Below are 23792 nucleotides of genomic sequence, written 5' to 3' on the forward strand. Positions count from 1 at the left end.
TTTGTACTTTCCACACTTTGTATCCATTGAAGCCTTTGTTTTCTTCCCTCCATGCTACTGTTTTTTAGATAAGTTCCCTTTATTTCAACCTATTGTCTTTACATTTTCAAGGACAATTGCACATGATGCGCACGTGCAGGAATATTTGCATTTGGGTCCCAGTAACTGATACTTCATTACATAAACCTCCAAGTCAGATATTAAAAAAAAAAAAAAAAAAAAAAAAAAAAAAGAGAGAGAGAGAAAGAAGAAATGCAAATTGTAAAAAAGCACAGCATCACTGTTCCTACAGTGAATCCTCACTTCTTTTCACTTTTAAGCCTTGAATTACACAAGGCTGGGTTACACCTACAGAAAGGGCAACCTTCCTTTTAACCATCTCTTATACATAACAACATGAAGCTCTGTGTGGCACATGACAATTCCTCAAGGTCTTTCAAGTCAATTCTTTTGAGTGCAACCCTCTAGTTTCTCAGCAACATGAGAATAACAAGAAGTAGATGACAACTAGCATTCACACCTTCCAGACTGTTGACTAAGTCATCTTTCCTACTGCAATTCCTGAAATACTTGGAAGCAGTTAACTGTCATAAATAACAACCTGACAGCTGCCTGAACGTTGTGAATCAGGGGAAACCCATGAACAGTTGAATGAAATTTTGTATTCCAACACAGATCTTCGAAACTTGTGTCACACAGGCAAATCAAGCTAGTTTATTCCCTGGTAGGATATTCCTACACTGGTATCCTATACATTACCTCAAGCACATTCCTCTTCATGTCCACCCAACTTAGTCTGCCAAACATATTTCAGTACTAGATCCATTAGATCAGGCAGCCTGGGCCCTTGAGTTTAGACCTTAATCATGCGAACAGTGTCTCTGTACTGCTTTAGTTTTCTCTCTTAGGAAAGCAAAGATAATTTTTCTCTGCAGATACTAGTCCTCCAATGTCAACTGGACACATCTAATACTTCAGAGCTGCAAGAACTGAGCAATGCTCAAGGCAACACTAACTTGCTCTGCCAGCCAAACTGCCAATTGCTCTTGACACTAATCAGAGTTATATGCACAGAGATGTTCCTGACTCTTTACTCCTTCCCACAGGCTACGTTGCCTACACACACACACACTAAATAGCTGGTACGTGAGTGATCTGTGGCCCCTTTGCAATAAGGATTATCCAACACTGGGGACATTGAGGCCTTCTTTAGTTTTCACCTGTATTTTCCATTCTCTAGCTCCCAAGAAAGCCCAAACTTGTCTCAGTTCCTGTGGACCTCCTCATAAATGACAAACACAAATGTATACCATGTGATTAATATTTATTAAATCCTTATTCTGTTAAAGGACTTTATGTGCGCTCCAGCTGCAACTGGTTTTCTAAGATGTTCTACAAAACTTCACATATTATTTCTATTTAAGTGTATACTAGAAGGATTTGTTAGGTAGAGTACTTGACACCCCAAAAGACTCTGTTGCTAAAGAAAAGTTTAAAGATCAAGCTTGTCCTAAAAAAATAACCATTTAATTTGAAATATCGTATATTTTCATTATAAATAGATCTGACTATAGCAGATCTGACTATAGCAGATTTTATGACCCTTGCAAGCTTGCCTGTCTGTTCAGTGGAGTCTCTGTAAATATTTCTGAAGTGTCATTATTTTACAATATTTTAATAATTCTTGCTTTAAATTTACTGTACTTCTGAAGCTTTCCCAGCTGTCAAAATGAGCAGGATTACATTTAAACTGTTTCCCTATTTTTTTTAATTTAATTTAGGTGAAAAAGTTCAAATTTAACATATTAAACATGCTCATTAAAATGTCTAAGGGAAAATAAAGGTTTTCTGGATTGTGTGGGAGCATGTAATGCAACTGAAAGTCACCTTTTTCACAGCAAGCGGATATGAGAGACAATATCAAATACTCTGCTCTCAGTCTCCAAGCAGGGCATTCAAATTTTGATAGATTCACTTTAATAGCACAACTTCAGACATCCACCATTTCCACACAACCTGTGCTAAGCATACTGCAGCACACAGTAACAGTGCTGTCTCTGAGCTATTACTTTGAAGGGATTGTAAACAAATTCTCTGATCAAGCCAGACAGTTGTACAAGGCCTCGTGTACACAGAGAAAATTGCACAGGTGCTGCAACAAAGTCCCAGAAGCAAAACAAGCGATAGTAGCAAAGTATGGGGTAGCAGTCCTCATTTAACAGGGAATGTAATTGTCAATATCTCGTGTAATCAGCTAAACAGGTTATTTAATACATGCTGAAGTAGGTAAAGTTGGAGGAGAACCTGAAAAGGGGATACAGTGAGAACTTCTGGAAATTAACTGGGAGTTTCCACTGATAAGAGACAACGCTTGAGGAAGCTTTAAAGCACCTTCTCTGAAAGTCAAAGTTAACCTTGTAGTACAATTAGATAAGAAAGGAAAGGATAACCATGGAGAGCCTTAAAAGTAGCAGCAAGACATCTACATTTTAAAGAACAAAAAGGCTAGTGGAGAAACCTCCAAACGCAGAGTGACAGGGCAATAAGCCAGAAGGATTAATTTACTAGAAGCAACAGAATTGGAATTTGGAGAGGTAAATTTGCAGGAAATGAGAACAAGGAGAAAAAACTGGAGTCAATTCTAAGGGCTCAGACAGGCAGGCTGCCTGCATGAATCTCAGGTACCAAGAGGAAGGAAGTCTCCATCCGCTTCTTGCTATTGTGTGTCAAAAGAGAGCAGAATTAAAAGTGAAGTAAAGACTCAGCTTGGACCCAGAGCCATGTCAGTTTGTGAGCTAAAAAGTCAGGAACTCCTCTGTTCACACTATTACAGTACACATTGTATCATGAAACAAGGAAGAAACTTCAGAAAGTGGAAGAAAAGAATCACAACATCCAGAATATTACAGATTTTGGAGTTATTCTAATAGTCACAGTGGCTTGTGTTCATATCTGCCAAACAAGTACATCATAGGTAGTGTTAGTCCTATCTTTTTTGCAGAATATGGCAGACATGACATTACAGCTTCAGTTACAGGCAGCCACATTCAGAAAAGCAGCTGTAATATTTCCACCCAACTTCACCTCAGGAATTCAAGACTCACCACATTCATCCTCCTTCACTGACCCCGGTCTTTTGCAGGATGGCTTCTCACACAATTCCTCTCCCCCCCCTTCCTGGCGTTTTGCCCTTTCTTAAACACATTTCCCAGAGGTGCCACCACCATCGCTGAGGGGCTCAGCAGCCTCCAGCACTACGGCCTTTGAGGAAGCAGCCGGAGCCAGCCCTGTCCCATGCGGGGCAGCCCCAGCCTCTCCTCAGAGGCCGCCCCTCCAGCCCCCCTTGCTGCCAGCACATGGACACAGAGCACAAACACAGCTCTTGAAAACAAAAACATCCGCTTCTAAAGGCAAACCCAGCCTCAGGGGTGAGTCAGGCTATATTTCCCCTACCCTCTCCTGGAAGAGGAGCCAGGCAGGCTGAGGGATGCTCCGCAGCACCATTACACATTTCCACACTCGGATCCACCTCAGCGACACAGCTTTGCCACCACCCAGACAAACCAAGTGGGCTCCATCCATCTTTCAGGCCCACAGCCTTACTAAGGGCAGTGTGCCAGACCAGGGAACCCCAGGAACTCACCACAGTAAGGGGTCCTCAGGTGGGCCTTGCTGAACAGAGCCCACCCTGCAAGTTCTAGTCCCTGTCGAAGGAGGGTAAACCGGGATGAGGAAGAAGAGTTTGAGGAAAAGTGTGGCGTAATACCTTTTCTGTGGAATATTGTTGACCCAGGAGATGAAAGTGCTCTTATGTTCAAGTGTGCATTCAGGACAATAGGCTCCTAAGCAGGCTAGCGAGGAAACACAAAACAAAGGTGCATTTGATGTCCAATTGCACTTGTACAGGTGTGCCTCATGCTCACCTAATGGGATCGAGTGATCCACTTTGCTACACAAGCACCTAGCTGCAAGATCCTTAGAAATTCAATTAGTTCCCACTAATGAATTTCAGTTTAAACTAAAAATTTATTAATAGATTTTAAGTGTACACTTAAGTAGGGATAGTAAGTGGGGTGACAGACTAAAACGAGCAGATGTGTTATTTTCATTGTTGTCAGATAAGCTTAATATTCAGCATCTCCTACGATGCTACCTATGTGGATACCTAAATGTGAGCTACACTTAAATATGCTGAAACATAAGGGGGTGGGGGGAGTGGGGAAGGTCAGATCCATCCTAATACAAAATCACCCATTGCTGAAACATAACTGTTTGACAGCAGAACAGAGATATTCATTAGCACAGAAAAAGTATCCTCAAATTGAAAGAAAAAGATACTGCTCAATGAATTTAGATACCAGGTTTGCACATTATAGTTTTAGCCACAATATCACAAAGCTGTTTGAGGAAAATGAAAACATTTACACATTCACCAAAATAGGGTTCTACATCTTTATAAATTGTTAACAAGAATGAGGATTTTTAGGAAGCAAACTGGGATCTTGGAGTCTTTCCCCTGGTTGGCTGAAAATTAAACAGTGACAGATGCAGTTGCTAAGTGGGGCAAAAGAAAAGGAAGTGGAGATTACTTTGATATTGTTAGATAACACAGGTGGTGTTGACCCCTTTTCAAAAAATGAAACCCAAACAAAAAAGTAGCTCTTCCCTTCCTGAAAAGGGTCATACTGAAGCAAATAATGGCTCACATAGGAAGGATAAAATATCCCTTGTTTTACACTGCAGGCTTGTAACAATGCCACTGCTCATCTGAGTGATGCTAATTAATCTTGAGCAGACCTATCATCAGTTACTGAGACTTGCCCCTGGATTAAATGTAAACCAGCCTTGCATAAATTGAATGCCTCCTTTGAATATATAATTGAATTTGCAGAAGTGTGCGCCAGGGGGGTGTTTAAATAAGTGCACAAATATGATAAAAAGAACTTCACGCCATTATATCTAATTCAGTAAGCAAAAATAATGGCAGGGCACATTCCAATTAGTGTTTGATTTATTTATTTGAACAAATCCAATTAGTAGAATGTTTTATAAAGTCATCCAATGTCAAACTCTCACGGACTCACCAGATAAAAAAAACCCACGATACTTCTAAAAAGGAATAAAGAAACATACTGATGTGAGAAACCTCATCAGTTATCCTGTGTTTCTAAATACACATGAAAAACATCACAGCATCAGACATAATTTGATCGAGCATTTACAGCATTCCCAAGGTGGGGAGGGGGTAGAGACAAGAATAACATTAGTCTTGTTTGTCCCACTCCAGGCATTTCTTCTGGGGCATCAAATAGTTAGCTTTGTCCCTTATTTATTTAAAAAATAAATAAAATAAATTAAAAAAAGAGGTATTACTTATGAACTATAAAACTCCAGAATTAAAACACCATTGTTTCTGGTCATTCATTCTCATCTCTTCCAAAGACATTCTTGTTTACAAGGGTTGTAAGAGAGGCATTTGGCTCATTAGGATAACTTCTATTATGGGATTTATTGTATAAAAATCCATTTAGAACTTATTTTTCAGACTGTAGACTTCACATAGCATATCCTCGAGAAATGTTATTACACATTCTTATGGAGGTGGGAAGAGAGGAGAATAAAAACGTGCATATAAAGCTCGTGCTGAGTTGCTTCATTTAAGATGGGATAAATCAAGGGATGTTGAGATTTCCTTGCCCAGGAAGAGTAGTTAGTTCTTTATGTGCTCTCTACTCCTTCCAGAAAGATTAAGACAGAAGACACCAGAAGCATGCATAGAAGCAACCCAAAATGCTAAGCTCAACATGAAAGCAGATCCAAATTCTGCAGACCAGACCTATTTCTAACGAGCACTAACAGCCTCAGCTCTCAACAGACATCATGCCAGAGAGAAGGACAAGTATGGAGGGATTAGAGGAGGACACCTGTCATTAGTTTCAACTGTAGCACCCTAGAAGCAATGAGTTTTGTACAGCCTCAGGTATCTGCACAGCACAGGACGGGAAGCTTCAGAAGGGCCAACGGTAACTGGGTATCTCATTTGTCAGAAAATCATCCTTCTGCCATCATGTTATCAACCTGCTGTTGTAACTGCCCAATTTCAATCAGTACTCTATTATTTTACTCAACTGTTTATTCTATATTCCCAGATTTTCAAGGAAAAGGTTTCAGCAAAGAGAAAAAGAGTTATCTTTACTGAGTCAAACAGCACCACAGGTTCACTGTGTATTTAAACTCAGATGCTACAAGGGAGAGAAAGATGCTATAACTCCTCAAACTGTGGGGAAAGCTTTGATCAACTTTCGTGCCTCATTAGTTAACAGAGGATCTACACCAGGAGAAACTGAGGAATAGATTCCCCAGTGTGTAATAAGGTATAAACTGAAAAGTAAAACATCCATAACATCTTTTTCTGACATCAACTGTTTAAGAACTGAGCTTAGAGCTAGCATAAATTCAGGTAAATCACTCAACCATGAAACACAAATCCACTGAAAACCAGTCTTCTCTACTTCTGGTGCTCACAAAAGTGCTTCTCTCAAGGTATCCAGATGTTCTGGTTTTAGAAGTAAGCGTCAGTGATTTCTCTAGTGCCTCAAACACATTCCTGTATGTGATTTGGTTTCTGCTGCAAGTATCAGTCCTCATTGTCAAGGCACGATTCATCTGACACAGGACAGTTCCACTTCTTTTCTTTCCATCTTACTCTTAACATAGTATTATTAAATTTACATGTAAGCAGAGAAGGTTTTATCTACACTCTGGAAGGTGCTAGTCCTCTGAGATACTGGTAACAATTGCCTGACTTAGGTATGGATCATTCTTGTTAGATTTGACTAAATTTCATTCCTTTTGCATGTTCTGTCCTGGCAATCAGACCTTTCAGACCAGGAGGGGTGGGGAGGTGTATGTGTGTGCAGAAAACATGTGTTCGTTTTTAACTACAGCAATGAAAAATCACTTCACTTTAGGATTAAAATATATATATATATAGGTTTGAGGTTGGTTTTTTTTCCTAAATCGAGTTAATCCTTGAAAAAACTGAATGCAGCTTAGAAAAGCTCTTCATTTCAACTGGAAACTGTAACAGTCCCAAAAGTAGGCTGAAGATTGGAATTTTTTGTATCACAGTGATTTCAAGTGCTATCAACTTATTAAGGAAGACTGTCATACTATGGGGTATACATTTTCTGAAAGTCTTGTCCAAATTTGTACGCTGTGTCAAATTGCTATCTTTGCAGGTTCAACATCACACATCTATTTCCACACACTTTGAAGCAGCTTATGAGCACAGTTTCCATGCACGCACACACACAACACATGCATGAATACAGTCAATTGTTGCATGTTCATTGCACAGAAACCTTGCCATAATCAAAATATTGCTGACACTGCATAAAAAGATCATCTATTGTTTTCATGATGAACATTCACCAATAACCATAGGTTAATGTTATGAAAGGGACAGATCAAATAGGTCTAGCATTGTTTAGTGAAACACATAAAGACAAAGTGTCCTCCCAGTAATAAGAAGTTTTTTCTTCCAGCAGTTCTCTGCAGAAATTATTGGTCCCAAATACACAAGAGAGTCTGACAAAGTTTGTCAGTTATCTTCCTAATCCCATGGAACCACTCTGCCGAAAACAAACATTGTGGCTAGGATCCTGATATATATGGAATAGGTATTTAAGCTGAAATTTCCTGAATTTCTTTACAATTTCAGCTGTATTTCCTGAAATTGTCAGGTTAAGCTAAGTTTTCATTCATAAATTCATTATTATAGGTTACCTTTTGCAAAAGCTTGCCTACATGTCTCATAATTTGAGCCCTAGACCAGCTCATACATTCCCTACTAATTCTGTACTTCATAATCCACCAAGAATCAGTGAAATCACTTTGAAGTATCCTGGGAGTAAAACGAACACTAAATGTCATTTGTTTAAATTTATACGTCCAAATCTAGGATGACTCATCTAACTTCACTTGCCAGAATGCATGTCCTTTATTTAATACCAAGAATATCTTCTTGCTTCTGACAGCTTAGCTGTCACTATTTCAATAGCTCAATATTAACATTTTATTGCTTTATTTAAGCATAGGTATATACATACCTATAATCTCATTGGATTTTTTTTTTTTTTACGCTATAGAACAAAGTCAGTTAATACACTGCACCTTTTCAAAGAACCCTAACTTCGCAAGTTCAGTTTAGTTCAGTCTGCTGAAACACACCAACATTTATGTGAAGAGTTTTCAAGACTTGCCTATCCCCGTGTAAGGAAACTTAAAATTAACACAGGTTTTCAAAACCATAGACTATTCTTAAACAGACATTCCCCATCATCTTCTCTTATAATTCTAGCTAATAATCTTTTTAATTCATTAGTTTAGTAGATTTCTACCCTTGAAGCAGGCTCCTGCTTTAGTCATAGTATGATGAAATGAAGATTCCTTTTTAAAAATGCAAATTTGTAGCACTTGCTTTTATTCTTGTAGTCTTAATATAAGATAAGCCTTGCTTTGCTTCAATTTGTTTCTTAAGTTATAGGACTAATTTTTTTCCCCAAATAATGCCGTTCTGTATTCCAAAAATCCATCTGAAATGATTAGCCATGTTTGCTGAGAATGTGCTTAGCTATATTTGTCAGTAAAAACTATTTGTGGGTATTCATTGTTTCTGCAAAAAAGGTAACATTGCTTTTCTTTCCTTCTAAGATCTGAAAATTCTTGGGTATAATTATTCAGTGTACCTTACAGAATTATCTAACATTGTATTTATGGTGCATTTTCACCAAATTCTACATCAACTATTGCACTGGAGTCAAATCATAGAATCATTTAGGTTGGAAAAGACCTTCAAGAGCATCGAGTCCAACCATCAACCATGCCCACTAAACCATGTCCTGAAGTACCCCATCTACTTGCTTTTTGAGTACCTCCAGGGATGGTGACTCAACCACTTCCCTGGGCAGCCTATTCCAATGTCTGACAACCCTCTCAGTAAAAAAATTTTTCCTAATATCCAACCTAAATCTCCCTTGCCTCAACTTGAGGCCATTTCCTCTCATCCTACCTCCAGCCACCTGACAGAAGAGACCAGCACCCACCTCACTACAACCCCCCTTCAGGTAGTTGTAGAGAGCAAAAAGGTCTCCCCTTAGCCTCCTCTTCTCCAGACTAAACAGCCCCAGCTCCCTCAGCTGCTCCTCAGAAGACTTATGCTCCAGGCCCCTCACCAACTTGGTTGCTCTTCTCTGCACACGCTCCAGCAACTCAAGGTCTTTCTTGTAGCAAGGGGCCCAAAACTGAACACAGTACTCGAGGTGCGGCCTCACCAGTGCCGAGTACAGGGCAACAATCACCTCCCTGCTCCTGCTGGCCACACTATTTCTGATACAGGCCAGGATGCCGTTGGCCGCCTTGGCCACCTGGGCACACTGCGGGCCCATATTCAGCCGGCTGTCAACCAGCACCCCCAGGTCTTTCTCTGCCGGGCAGCTTTCCAGCCTCTCTTCCCCAAGCCTGTAGCGCTACATGGGGTTGATGTGACCGAACTGCAGAACCCAGCACTTGGCCTTGTTGAACTTCATACAGTTGGCCTTAGCCCATCGATCCAGCCTGTCCAGATCTCTCTGTAGAGCCTTCCTACCTTCAAGAAGATCGACCCTGCGTCCCAACTTGGTAGTGTCTGCAAACTTGCTGAGGGTGCACTCAATCCCCTCATCAAAATCATTGATAAAGATATTAAACAGAACGGGGCCCAACACCAAGCCCTGAGGAACACCACTTGTGACCCACCGCCAACTGGATTTCACCCCATTCACCACAACCCTCTGGGCTCGGCCATCCAGCCAGTTTTTCACCCAGCGAAGAGTACACTTGTCCAAGCCACGAGACGCCAGCTTCTCAAGGAGTATGCTATGAGAGACAGTGTCAAAGGCCTTGCTGAAGTCCAGGTAGATAACATCCACAGCCTTTCCCTCATCCACTAGGCGAGTCACCTGGTCATAGAAGGAGATCAGGTTGGTCAAGCAGGACCTGCCTTTCATAAACCCATGCTGGCTGGGCCTGATCCCCTTCTTATCCTGGACTTGCCATGTGAGTGCTCTCAAGACAAACCATTCCATAATCTTCCCTGGTACCGAGGTCAGGCTGACAGGCCTGTAGTTCCCTGGATCCTCCCTCCGACCCTTCTTGTAAATGGGAGTCACATTGGCAAGCCTCCAGTCCTCTGGGACCTCCCCTGTTGACCAGGACCGCTGACAGATGATGGAGAGTGGCTTGGCAAGCACCTCTGCCAATTCTCTAAGTACTGTTGGATGGATCCCATCAGGTCCCATAGATTTGTGAGTGTCCAGATGGCGTAGTAAGTCACTATTTCCTCCTGGATTAAGGGGGGGGTATATTCTGCTCTTCATCCTCACCTTCCAGCTCAAGGGGTGGCCTAGCCTGAGAATAACTGGTCTCCCTATTAAAGACTGAGGCAAAGAAGGCATTAAGTACCTCGGCCTTTTCCTCATCTCTGGTTGCTACATTCCCTTCTGTATCCATTAAAGGACAGATATTCTCCTTGGGATTCTTTTTACTGTTTACATATTTGTAAAAACATTTTTTGTTGTCCCTTACAATAGTGGCCAGATTTAGTTCTAGCTGAGCTTTTGCCTTTCTAATTTTCTCTCTATATGATCTAACATGACCCCTGTACTCCTCCCAAGTTGCCCGCCCTTTCCTCCAGAGAAGATACACTCTCCTTTTTTTCTTGACTCCTAGCAAAAGCTCCCCGTTCAGCCAGGCCGGTCATTTTCCTCTGCGGTTCGGCTTGCAGCATGTGGGAATAGTCTGGTCCGGAGCCATTAAGATTTCCTTCTTGAAGAATGTCCATCCCTCCTGGACCCCTTTGCCCTTCAGGACCATCTCCCAAGGGACTCTCTCAACCAGTGCCTCCAAGAGGCCAAAGTTTGCCCTCCGGAAGTCCATAGCGGTGGTTTTGCTGACCACCTTCCTTGCCTCACCAAAAATTGAAAATTCTATCATTTCACAGTCACTAAGCCCAAGACGGCCTCCGACCATCACACCTCCCACCAGTCCTTCCCTGTTCGTAAACAGCAGATCTAGCAAGGCTCCTCCCCTGGTTGGCTCACCTACCAGCTGTGTCAGGATGTTATCTTCCACACGCTCCAGGAACCTCCTAGATTGTTTACTCACTGCTGTGTTGTATTTCCAGCAGACGCCTGGAAAGTTAAAGTCCCCCACGAGGACAAGGGCACACAATTCTGAGACTACTGCCAGCCGCTTGTAGAACGATTCATCCGTCTCTTCAACCTGGTCGGGCGGTCTATAACAGACTCCCAGCACAATATCTGCCTTATTGGCTTTCCCTCTCATCCTCACCCATAAGCATTCCACCTTGTCATCAGAATCGTGTAGCTCTGTACAGTCAAAACATTCGCTAACATAGATAGCCACCCCACCACCTCTTCTACCTTGCCTATCCCGTCTGAAGAGCTTGTAGCCATCCACTGCAGCACTCCGGTCACGGGAGTCGTCCCACCATGTTTCCATGATGGTGACTAAGTCATATCTATCCTGCTGCACAATGGCTTCCAGCTCTTCCTGTTTACTGCTCATGCTGCGTGCATTGGCATAGATGCATTTGAGCTGGGTTATCGAATCCACCCCTAACACCGGCATGCTGCCTCCAGGCTCATCTCTGGTGCACCTGGTTTTATCCCTCACCCCCTTCAAACCTAGTTTAAAAGCCCTCTATATGAGCCCTGCCATCTCATGAGCAAGGATTCTTTTACCCCTTTAAGATAGCGGGAAACCATCCGTCGCTAGCAAGCCCGCTGCCATGTAAACCTCCCCATGACCAAAAACGCCAAAATTCCACCAACGGCACCAGCCTCTGAGCCACGTATTAACCAGGTGTGTTTTCCTGTTCCTTTCAGTGTATTTCCCTGCCACTGAAGGGATTGAGGAAAACACTACCTGTGCTCCTTCCACTAATCACCCCAGTGCCCTGAAGTCCCTTTTGATTGCCTTTGGATTTCTCTCTGCAATCTCATCACTGCCAACCTGCACAACCAGCAATGGGTAATAATCAGAGGTCCGAACCAGACCAGGGAGTTTCCTGGTAATGTCTTTTACCTGGGCCCCAGGGAGGCAGCAGACTTCCCTGTGGGATGGGTCAGGTCTGCATATTGGGCCCTCTGTCTCCCTCAGAAGGGAGTCGCCTACGACAATTACCCTCCTTTTTCTTTTTTCAGAGGCTGTGAGAATGCGTGGCGCTGCCTGACTGGGCCTAGGCACCTCCCTAGATAGGACTTCATCTACACCCTGATCTTCACTGGCCTGGTCCTCAAGTTCCAGAGCCCCATACCTGTTGTGTAGGGGCAACTGGGAAGGTGAGGGAGACCGGGAGGGGATTCGCCTGCCTCCCCGAGCAGGGACCTGTATCCATTGCCCTCCATCTCTTAGGTCCCCTCCTGCCTGATGGTAGGAGGGCAGGGGAACCTCCGCTTCTTGCGGAGCCTCCATCTGCTGCCTCTGCCTCAGGGATGGTAGGGTGTGGACCCACCAATCTATCTCCCTCTCACACTCCCTGATACTCCTCAACCTTTCCACTTCCTCCTTCAGCTCTACCACCAGGCTGAGCAGATCATTCACCTGGTCACACCTCACACAAGAGGTGTCCCCGCTGCCCTCCGTCATCAGTGATAGACTCAGGCACTCCCTGCAGCCAGAGACCTGGACAGCTGCATGTCTTGATCAATCAGAACTCTCTATTGACTTACTTCATTTCAGCATCCTGTAATGTCACATGGAATACCTATTCAAGGTGTACAGTCATTTAAATCATGTACTTATTTTACCATCCACCAAGGCAGCAAAAAAACCTGTCTGGAGATAGCCATTTCTCCCTTATTTTGTATTCCATTAGTAAGCCTATCTTTCTCCATAAGCTTTTATACAAACTTCAAATTAATGTGTTTGAACTTTAAGCAAGAAGCAAGCATTGACTGACTCATATTATCCTTGGTAATGAATAAAATATTGTCTCAAAAAGATACAATTTCAGGAATTCCAATACCATATAGGTCTTCTAATGGTTCTCCTTTCCCCGTACTGCTGTTCCTTTAGTGCTGCTGGGGCTCCTGTTTTGGAGGAAGATCTCTTTGTAGCTGAGATGTTTTCTTTGAAGTTCATGGTCAGAAAACATGAAGACTAGCTTAAATAAGGGTAGGAACTCTGGTTTATTACCACTCTAGTGAACACGGCATAAAGTTAAACACGATCTGGTTGCAATCAAATGTAACTAGAACAGACTTATATCATTTTTAGAGAAGAAATTAAGTGCTTATTGGGCTGGCATTTTCATAATCATTCCATTAGCTCAACAGTCGTCTCAAATAAAGCCAAAAGAAGTAAATTAAATCCATGCTGAATTTCAGAAAGTCCCCTTTTCTTTCTGGATGTTCCCACCATTCGGTCTGCAAAGGCATCCGTAAAGCTGTTTGCCCTTGGCATTCTCTGAAGCTTCACCACCACATTAGCAAAACTAGCACCCCACTAACACCTAGCATGGTCTAGTAACTACATCTTACTTTTGCACTCACAGAAAACTACCCCAGTATGCATAAGGACAAAATGGTATGTGTGCATACACACACACCCTCCATCTGTATACTAAATGGTTCCAAAAAGGAATAACAATAGTTTAAATGTTTTCTTGTAGTAGATTCTAATACGGTGGGTTGATTCTTGGTGAACAATACTGATATTTTGTTTAAATTGCTTCTGAAGAACATATGCAATTAAAGCTCCAGCATTGTGCAGGTGTCCAAAGACTGCTCCTTGATATTTGAACTAGCATACTTAATATGTACTAGCTCAACTATATACTGGTTAAAAATCAGAAATTTATCTAAAAAGATATCATCTGTTACTGAGTATCAACAAATAAAATCTAATTGGCCAATACAATGGTAATAACTTGCAATGAGTGTTGCAATTGCTATATAATTGTTAAATTTAATAACTTGGTTATTGGAAGCTACTCTCAGGAAGTGGCTGTATAAATAACTTTTATTGAGGTCTAACAATTCTTACAGCTACAGGTTTGTACATTTCTCAGATTGAGGTTATCCATTACAAAATATCCTTTTACTTGTTCCTGACAGTTACTGTTTCAACTTACATATAAAGTGCAACGCCAAGGATATTTAGAGATATGTATGTTAAATTGTTTTCAGTTAAACCATGATCTTCATTCTACATGTCAGGATCAAGTCAACCCCAGAAATGACAGTGGTTAGCCAGCTGCTCTGCTTTCAGATGCCCTGGAGTCAGACCGGGGGCAGGAAGGCAAATGCTAGACTACGCAAAAGACCTTGCAAAGTTTGATCAGTTGACTGAAGGTTAAGGCACTAACAATCAGCTAAAGATTCAAATTTTAATAATCTGTTACCTGATTTTTAAAAATTTTTTGGGGTTTTTTTGTTGTTGTTTTTGGGGGTTTTTTTAGGTCATTTATTCTATCCCTGCATTTTTCATACACATTTTCTCCCTTGATGTTCCTGGGTGTACTTTTTGCATTGCAATAGCCAGGATGCTTTTCAGAATCACAGTAAAGTGAGACAAACACAGAGCACTGGAAGCCCTGCTGTCCTCTGCAGCACGTTGTAAACATGGGAATGATGGGAAGATTTGCTTGCTTTTAGCCTCCAGACTCCTCTGTGTAAACTCTTTGCCCAAAGAGAAAAATATATAGTAAATACGTGCCAGGAATAAATAGATCTCTGCCTAATAGCACATGTGAGTTCTTGAAAATATATAGAGATCCTTTTCTGTTTAACCAAATTTCCTACTATGGTATGTAAGCGTATGTGCAAAAGTGCCTCTCTAATTACAGCCATGAATCTTCCACTTACAACATCTGACCCAGAACATGCATTTAGCAGAGCTGCAGCATTCTAAACTCTGTATTACAGAGGGACAAACAGGGGAAAAGAGAGAAAATTTAGAGCAACATTAACGCAAATACAGTTATCTCTAAAGACAGCTCAGATTTTGTTAAAAAGGAGGCCATCACAGCACATCTCACCACTCAGTGTGTTATTCTGACACATCCTTAGCCACCTGCAGCCAGTGACAAATCACAGGTAATCTCAAAAAGATTACTATTGGCCACGTTTTGCTGATGCAGTCCCACTTAGTCACTACAAGGCACTACTACATTTCCCTCCATCCTCTGATGGGGTGAAACGATTTGCTAATAACAGGTTGTGAACAGTTCAATATCTGCCGAAGTTCTTGATTTTAGAGGAATTCCAAGCTGTAAAATGGACTAATTTTCAACATTTTGTGTTCACTATGCACTTTATTTCAAAACAGTTTCAGGCTGTACTATCCTTGTTATACAAAACTTGCTTGGTAACAAACATACAGAAAAAAATTCCTATTCCATCATCCAAGGCCTTTTTCCTGACTCTGGGATAGATCATCTCCAGTTTGAGCCTAAAACTTCAAATAATACATTTCTAACAGAAAATATTTTTAAAGAAAGACTTTCTGAATTGCCCAGTTATTGTTCCTTTAAAATAGCATCAAGCCTGAACTCTGCCAGGAAGCATTAAATGCTTAAAGCATTTCTTTCTAAGAATTGAAAGGCACAAGGTGAAGGAATCTAAATGCAATCACTTTTCAGGATACTGAATGACCAGATTCTAAAAAGAAACCCTTTTCTGTCATATAAACCATGGTTTCAGTCATCATTTAATCCTTGGTTCAGAGACTTGTGAACTAGGTAGTCTGAGCTTTTTATCCCCAAGCATGCACAAATATAACCTACGCTTCAATATTGCAGTCCAAACAGATGTGCAGCTGAGATGGCCCAGTGAAGGACAGATTCTAAAAAGCCAAATCTGAAACATGCTTTGAAATAGTTTAACTGACAGTACATCAATATTTCCTTTTAGTAACCTAGGAGGATTGTGTTAACACCTTCTACATAAGTGTATAACAAGACACTTTGGAAGTACTGCAGACAAACTTACTGTTGCTGTTCCTACACTGAAATAAGCTAGGCTCATAAGTGCAATTCAGATGCACAAAAAGCTCATTTACTGGACATTTACTTCCAGAAATAAGGTCTTACCAGCAATTTAAGAAGATGATTGTCTTTGCTTGAAAGATTTCTCTTTACACTAGAAATTGAATGACACTGTCTCCATAAATTAGACAAATACCTTCTGCATGATATTACTTTATCCACATCCTCGTCAAGCCCTATAAAATACCTTTCTACTTGATGTTGGTAAATGGAAGGGTATTTGTGAGTACAGCTGCATGCGGTATTTAACAGCACAGAAAACTTCATTAAAATATAATTCATTCCCAGAGCCCCCAGGTGAAAGTGCAGATACTCAGAAGCAAAGATTTTTTAAAATACGTCCTCCTAAAGAGTTCAGCTATGCAGTTCAACTGAGTGTAAAGTTTCTAATAAATTCATTGTTCATTTTTATACAGGTCATTGTAATTTTAAGATATCTGTGCAAGAATCTGATGCTTCAAAAAGATTATGGTATTAAGTCATTCAGAAATTAGATTCAGTTTCTGATCAACAGAATTGGTATTAAATATACTTACCCAGTTAGAATGATACTGCAATTACATTGATACTTCAGTTAACTGCACATTAGGCACTGTAGCCAAAAATGTGAGAGAGATGGAGTGAAAGCAGTGTTTTCTTGGTGTTTGCCCTATGGTCCTTCTTTCAAGCTGAGACAATCTAAAATCTTTAACCATTCAGGTGCAAGCCTTAGCACATTACATAAAGTAAGGTAAAAACAATAATAAAATAAGCTAATCAGGCATCCTCATTTGTTACCTACACACTTTGTAGCCTATTAGAACAATTATGGCATCAAGACCATCTTTTTTACCCGAGTACTCTCACAATCACCTGACCAGCACATATCTAGGATTGGTCAAGGAAAAGACAACAAAGAATTTCACACAGCCAGCTTAAAAATGGAAGAATGGCTGAAGCATGTCAGACATCTGCTAGGCATTTCTTAGAAAAGATGCAAGAGCAGGACAAGCACACATTGAATCTTCCCTGAAACACCTTCCCAGCCTCAAGCAAGCCTCACTGATACCGATGGCTATTTTTCTGTGAATCTGCCCAACCATTTTCAGAATCTACATGCACTTCTGGAATCCATAAACTCCTGTGATAACTTCTACATCTTAGCCATACTCTAACAGCTTCTGGCTATTACCTTCATGGGGATAGCTCAAAACAGAGTGGGCAGGGGTACTTTTTCCCTTATGCAAGGCCATACAAACACGGGACAGTGGCACTGTTTTTGCACAGATAGCATTTGCCTAACGCACTGAACTGACGCTCCAGTGATCAGAAAGGGATTGCAGTATATTGTTTTCCCATGGAAGTGACTGTGCCTGTCAGGCTGTACCCAGGAGGCATAACTGCCTTAAACCACATTCTGTACTTTGGGACAAGACAGACTTCTCACTAGGCTATCAACCAACAGTATTTTTTTTTCTTCTAAGGCACTGTCTCACAGGGAGGAAAAAATTGTGATATTTGACTGTATTGCAGCATTTCTGGCAGTTTAAGACAATTTTAAGATTAGATAATGAGTAGAAACTTGACAATGAGGTCCCAGCTGGAATAAAGATGTTATTTAACTACATCTCAAAACACTCATCTATGGCGAAAACTAATAGAATTTCCCAGAACAGAGACTACAATTAATATGGACTTTAAAAAAGCAATATTTAACCAGCAGTTATAATTTTATTAGCATAAAGACTAACGAGAATCAAGGTGAGTGGACTTGGTTTCAAATATAAAGATTATATCAAAGTTGCATAGGTCAGGTTTTAATGAAATATTTTTCCCCTTTCATCTCTAGTCTTTCCTCAGAGAAAGAGAGATTATACAACCATAAATCATCTGCATTCAGCTGCAGGATAGGTGTGAGCATTGACTTACTGAACACATTTGACCTGACTTTTAGTTACACCTCTAACCGTTAAAACAGTTATACTTCAGTGATCACACTGCTCACAAAATCACCAAAGCTCAGTGCGATCCTCGCAGTGAGATTCCTCATGCATGTAGAGCTAATTGCCACAACGCTTCTTTAATGGAGTATTATCACAAACATGGATTTTGATTACACTCAATTCTGAAAACAGAAAATGAAAATATGAGCTATTAAAAAGTGACCTTCTCTTTCCTTGGAGTTGACAGCAGCCACTGGGAACACTGTACTCATGGTGACAGCATGAGCTGTATATGCCTGAAGTAAAAATTACAGCATTTATCAGCTAAATGATCTGATTTTTTTTTTTTTTTAACCTACATTGAATGATGAAGAAAATAGCTACGCATACTTGAGAGCGCTATGACCAATGACACGGCATCCCTTGGTAACATGCCATTTCCTTAGGAAAAGAAAATACTTCAAACAAGGAGTTTGTGCAAACCACAGTTTCACTTTAGCTAAGGTTTGACTGTCCTAGAGTAAGGTTCCCACGGCAAAGAAAAATCTCATCTAAAGCACACAGTTGTGAGGATGGTCCCCGCAAACCTGCAACAGACTGTCTTCTGCTGAACACGAGAGCTGGGGATGCAAGAATGAAGTTCATGTATACATATGCAATGAGAGAAAGTAAAATACTGAGTTGCCTCAGCCAGTGGAAAGTGCCAAGACAGGTAAACCACTGTTTCTTGTTCCTGGGCGCATCTCTGTTATTTGTTCTTCGGAAACTAGAAGTCCCATGATGACATTTCTGGATCTTCACAGCCAGTGAAAGGCTGGCCAATTCATTCTTTTTCTAACCTGGAGTGGTTGGAGCATTCTGTGCTTGCCTTTCCTTATCTCTGTGTATTTTCATAAGAAGCACCTCCTAGCCTCTGTTTTGCTGGATTAAGCAAGCCACACACTCATGGTCTCCTCATAGGAAAAGTTCTCAATTTTGCCAATAATCCTTATAGCGCTTCTTTGCATCTCTGATGTGCTGAATTAATCTTTCTTCTGAAGAAGTACGTGTGTTGTACAGAATACTCTAGATGAAATCATTTTACAGAATACTCCAGATGAAATGAGTTTTTGATCTATATAATAGCATACTTATTTCACCATCTCACCTTACAGAAACACATTCTCTTTTCAGCAGCAAATCTCAGAGACTCATCACAATCTCCTAGTATTAATGCTCCAACAGCTTCTTGTCACTTCCAACTGATTTCTAATCTTAAAGCAAAAAACTAATTAGTCCTGAGATGCATGACCTTGCAGTCCGTAATGCTAAATTACATCCCATTTTTTTTTTATTTCATCACATTTCAAAGTCCTAATTCCTCCAGTCTGATAATTTTATCGTCCTCCAACTGTGTGTGATTGACTGCCTATATTAGTACATTCCTTGTTTTTATGTTGGGAGCATCGGTGAAAAAAACTTAGATCTCAAGAACTATCCTTTAACTTTAGCTAACCCACATCCAGTCTGATACAGTAAAAAAATATAAAAACAGCTAGTAACACCCAGGTTAGTCCTAGACTCACCCATTTAACACATTTCTTCTATAGTAATGTTATAAAAGCTGAGTTAGATCTACTACACTACCTTTTCCAAAGCAGTCCATCCCTTGCACTGCATCTCAAACCCACAAATAATTTTTCAGTAACATCCAGTCAAACAGTATATCCATGTACTGATACCCTTGTAAAGTCCATCTTTTAGGATCCATGTGAGTGCATTTCCCAAAAGCTAGACTTTAAATTAAACCTCTCTAGCTTTAGCAATCAGCATTGCAAGATTCAGTAGTGAATGAAAAAAATTGTACCCGCTTGGACCAATCTTCCATCCATCCAGTTCCATACTTTATGATATTAAAAGTCTTGACTATGTGATTTAATATCTTAGGTTAAGTCAGTGGGCTAGCATACTGGTATTGATTAAATTAGGCAATTATTAAATAGAATCTGATTTCCAGTACTGTCAAACTGATACAGTATTTAACAGATAGGAAAGTGACAATGAGAAACATAAGAACAAGTATATTTGCTCTAAACCCCTTCATTTAACAAGCTTCCATTTGACTTTTTCAAATTTGAAGTTGCTGTTTTGACATGAAGCATCAATAATCTAGAATTAGTAACTCATAGGTACCTTTACTAGTTACTACAAGCTTAGATTTCTCCCTCATTTTTGGGAGAATTTCACAATATTGCCAATGCACACTATGTGTAGAAAGCATGCTGGTTCTTACCCTGGCTTTGAAAGTTTACTTTTTTATATACATATACAAATAAGTATATTCCTACACATAACTAGTAAAAGAGTTCCTATCCTCTTTCTGCTGACTGTAAAATTCAGGAAGTTGATCTACCTTACACCTAGATTAGTAGTAGCTGTTACTTTTACTTAACAGTGCGAAAAAGCATGTATACAAATAGCAGTCACCACTCTGTTTTTCATGCAAGGCAGCCAATAGGTAACTTACTGAAGACTGCAAGTGAGAGTGCTTGGTTAGGAAGCAAGTCACAGACACTTGTTGAAAACAGTAGGTATATACCTTGGTTTATAGGACAATAATGTGGTACTACATGATCTTTGGGATATGCTGTAACAGAAATAGTAAGGCACAGAAAAATAACTGAAGTCCTTTTTAAGGTTATTTTGCTAAATCCCAGTGGACCACACTATCGTAATAGGTTTTGGTTTGGTTTGGTTTTTCCTACAACCCTTCACTACAGATCCACCCAAGTTAAGGGGTTATACTTAAATTCTTGAGACAGAAGACTGAGAACACTCATCATTGGGGAACTGTGTTATGAAAAAAAAAAAAAAGCCTTCTGCTCGAAAGTTCAATCTTTTCCTTGTTACAACTAAAATGTTGCAGGTTTCTTCATATGACTTACACTAGTGCAAGCAAGACTTTAAATACTTATTATTATTAATTGAACAGTGATGTGTCAATGGGAAATATAAATCATGCATGATGATTGTTTCCCTCTACTAGTCCACAGTGCATTTGAGTGGTAGAGCTGTCGCTTCAGATAGCATAATTAAAACTTCCTGTAAGACTGCTCAGGGAAAAAAAAAAAAAAAAAAAAAAAGAAAACACAACACAAAAAACCAACCCATATCATTTTGAACTACCATTAGTCATTTAAGATTTTCTCAAAAAGAAGAGATGTGCATACATGAAAATAAGTGTGTCTACCAGGGGATTTACTTTGTTTATATATTGTATGATTTTTTCAGTTAGCTTAGGGTATTTCTAGGCTCCTACAAAGGTCACATAATTCTATCCATTAACATGTGATTTTTCTATAGTGGACCAAAAAGCCTTCACCTGTTTTTAATGAGCTCTGTGGCCTTCGTGAACTCTGAAGCTAACCACTTATACTAACGACTGTCTAACGTGGGATATTGAGAAAGGTTGCCAGGAGATACACAAAACAGTTTACTGAACTACTCATTCTTTACCTTTTTTATTATTATTAAGGTTTTTTGATTAAGTTATGTTCCTTTTCTATATGACTTTTAAAGAGGCCCAATCCGCTTTAAACCCCCCACACTACAGGCATGTAAAGAGACATCATTAGATTATAAATTATTTTATTCTTATTTTAATCTTTAAATTATTAAAATTGCTGCCTTTCAGCACCAGCATTTTTGGGCAAGTATAAAGTGTTTTCCAAGAGTCTTAAATCTTTTTGGCTAAGATACCAATCACAGGTCTTTTCCAGTAATGTCTGCTGGAATAGATACTCACCCTTTTTCTTTTTGCCAGAGATGAAAACTATACTCAGCTGAATATGCAACTTTCTATGTACTTGTATTATCATAGCACCCCAGAGACCTAAATGATAGCCAGAATCTGAACAAATTCACGTTATTGTGCTAAATCCCTTCATTTCTTTGGAATTTGTATTATACTGTACACTCTAAGTCCACAGGGAGAATCAGTAATGGATTCCCTAGATGAATGAGATTCTGGCAATGTGATGGGAAGCTGAGAGTTTAGGATTAATGCTAGGAGTCCAAATACTGGTCTAAGATTTGTTGCTAGCATAACAGTAAAATTTGCTAAAATTTTGGTTTCCTGTGTCTGACCAGAGGGCCACTGCAGGGAGCCCTCATGAGAAGGGTACACTTTGGAGGGGAAAGTTGAAGAATTATAGACCATCTTACTTTTGGTATAATTGGGTTTCTAAAACATGGTTGAGAAGGTGCACTGCCTAAAAATGATGCCCAAGGCATTTGAACATATCTTTGATTTCCCTTTTAGGTTACATTCCTGTCCTGCTGATACAGGCAGCAGTTGTGCACCACAGGACAAGAGGTCTCTGGTAACCAGTCAGGCATTACGTGCAAATGCAAGAACATCTATTCTCTGCAGTTACATCCCAATATGTAATCCCAATGGGTAATATTTAGGTTGGTAGAATACATTCAGAGGGGTAATGCATACCATACTTTTAACAACAAGTCCCCAGCTAGTACCAAAATTCCCCATTTTAGAATACTGACCGACCAAGTTTATACCTACTACTTCCTAGACAAGTAAAAAAGCAGTTGCTATCGATTTACCCAATTTAAATTTTCCTGCCCACCAGCAAGCCAGCCTCATTCATGAAGGTGTCACAGATTTTTAAATACAAGGCTCCAAGTGTTTGCTTTTATTACTTCTGACTTGACTATTTCATGGCACAGGGAGGCAGACTGTAGACACTGACAACTCCAGATTAGGAAAAAAAAAAGTAACTTCAGGTCTTAAGACTTGTGTATCTCCTTTCCCCACATAGAACTATGCAGACTTTACCTAATTTAGGTCATTAGGTATTTTAATTACTCTTCAAAACAGTCATGGTGTTGTTCTCACCAAACTAACACACTTGCTCTGCCTGAAAGATGCAAAAGCTTGACTGACAAAGTTCATACCACCACCACCTTTACCCTTCCATCTATAAAGAGAGACAGGTTATAGGAGTGATGTTCTATTTTCTGTGCTGCTACTTCTGGAAAACTAGGAAGTAACAAATACACTAACTTCCTCTGAGATCTCAAATATTCACCAGCAAACAAGAATTTTCAAGATAAATGCTGTTTTTGAGGAAAGAGTTATTCTTTTTATTTTCCTACAGTATAAAACACTGCATTCAAATAAATCAAATGTTATGATCCTGTATCATTCATTTACTTTTACTTCAGACAGGTTCATACGCACCAGAAAAGAGAGCACAGATTTCCATCTGCAAGTGTTGCCTTGTCCATTTGTGGGTTTTTGCAAACTCAAAAGCTTCCTGGCAGTTAATGCACCAAACTTGTTTGATGCTCCTCTTGCTCTATAGCTCAGCAGCAAGAAAACAATAAGCCTTCAGTTTGGTAGAATATACAGCTCTGCTCACACTTAATATACAGAATACAACTGCAGAAAGTGGCAGTTTATTTTCTGATAGAAGATTGTATTCACATGCACACTCTGCTGTCATGTTTGCATTCATGAGTGAGCAAACTTTTAGCACCTTTGACTATTAAAGCTTTCACTTACAATTTAGGTTTAAAATTCCCTGAAAGGCAAACGATGTTGGAAACACTTTCATAATGTGGAATCCTGGGATAGACATGTCTACAGACAATTCAAATGCATCCTTAGGGGACTACATTAAGATCATGGATAAGATCTATCAGATAGCAGGTCAGTCATTTCCCCTTCAAATTCTATCTTAGAAAATAAGCCTAAATAG

The 23792-nt window shown here is 40.1% G+C and overlaps 1 protein-coding gene across 14 annotated transcripts in view; it reads right to left on the bottom strand.

Annotated features, from left to right (window-relative positions):
• PTPRT (protein tyrosine phosphatase receptor type T) overlaps positions 1 to 23792 on the bottom strand; it is a 507468-nt gene that overhangs the window by 362155 nt on the left and 121521 nt on the right. The gene's annotated exons all lie outside the window — the stretch shown is intronic.

This window comes from Aquila chrysaetos, chromosome 3 (genome assembly GCF_900496995.4).
Source record: "Aquila chrysaetos chrysaetos chromosome 3, bAquChr1.4, whole genome shotgun sequence".
Lineage (NCBI taxonomy): Eukaryota > Metazoa > Chordata > Aves > Accipitriformes > Accipitridae > Aquila > Aquila chrysaetos.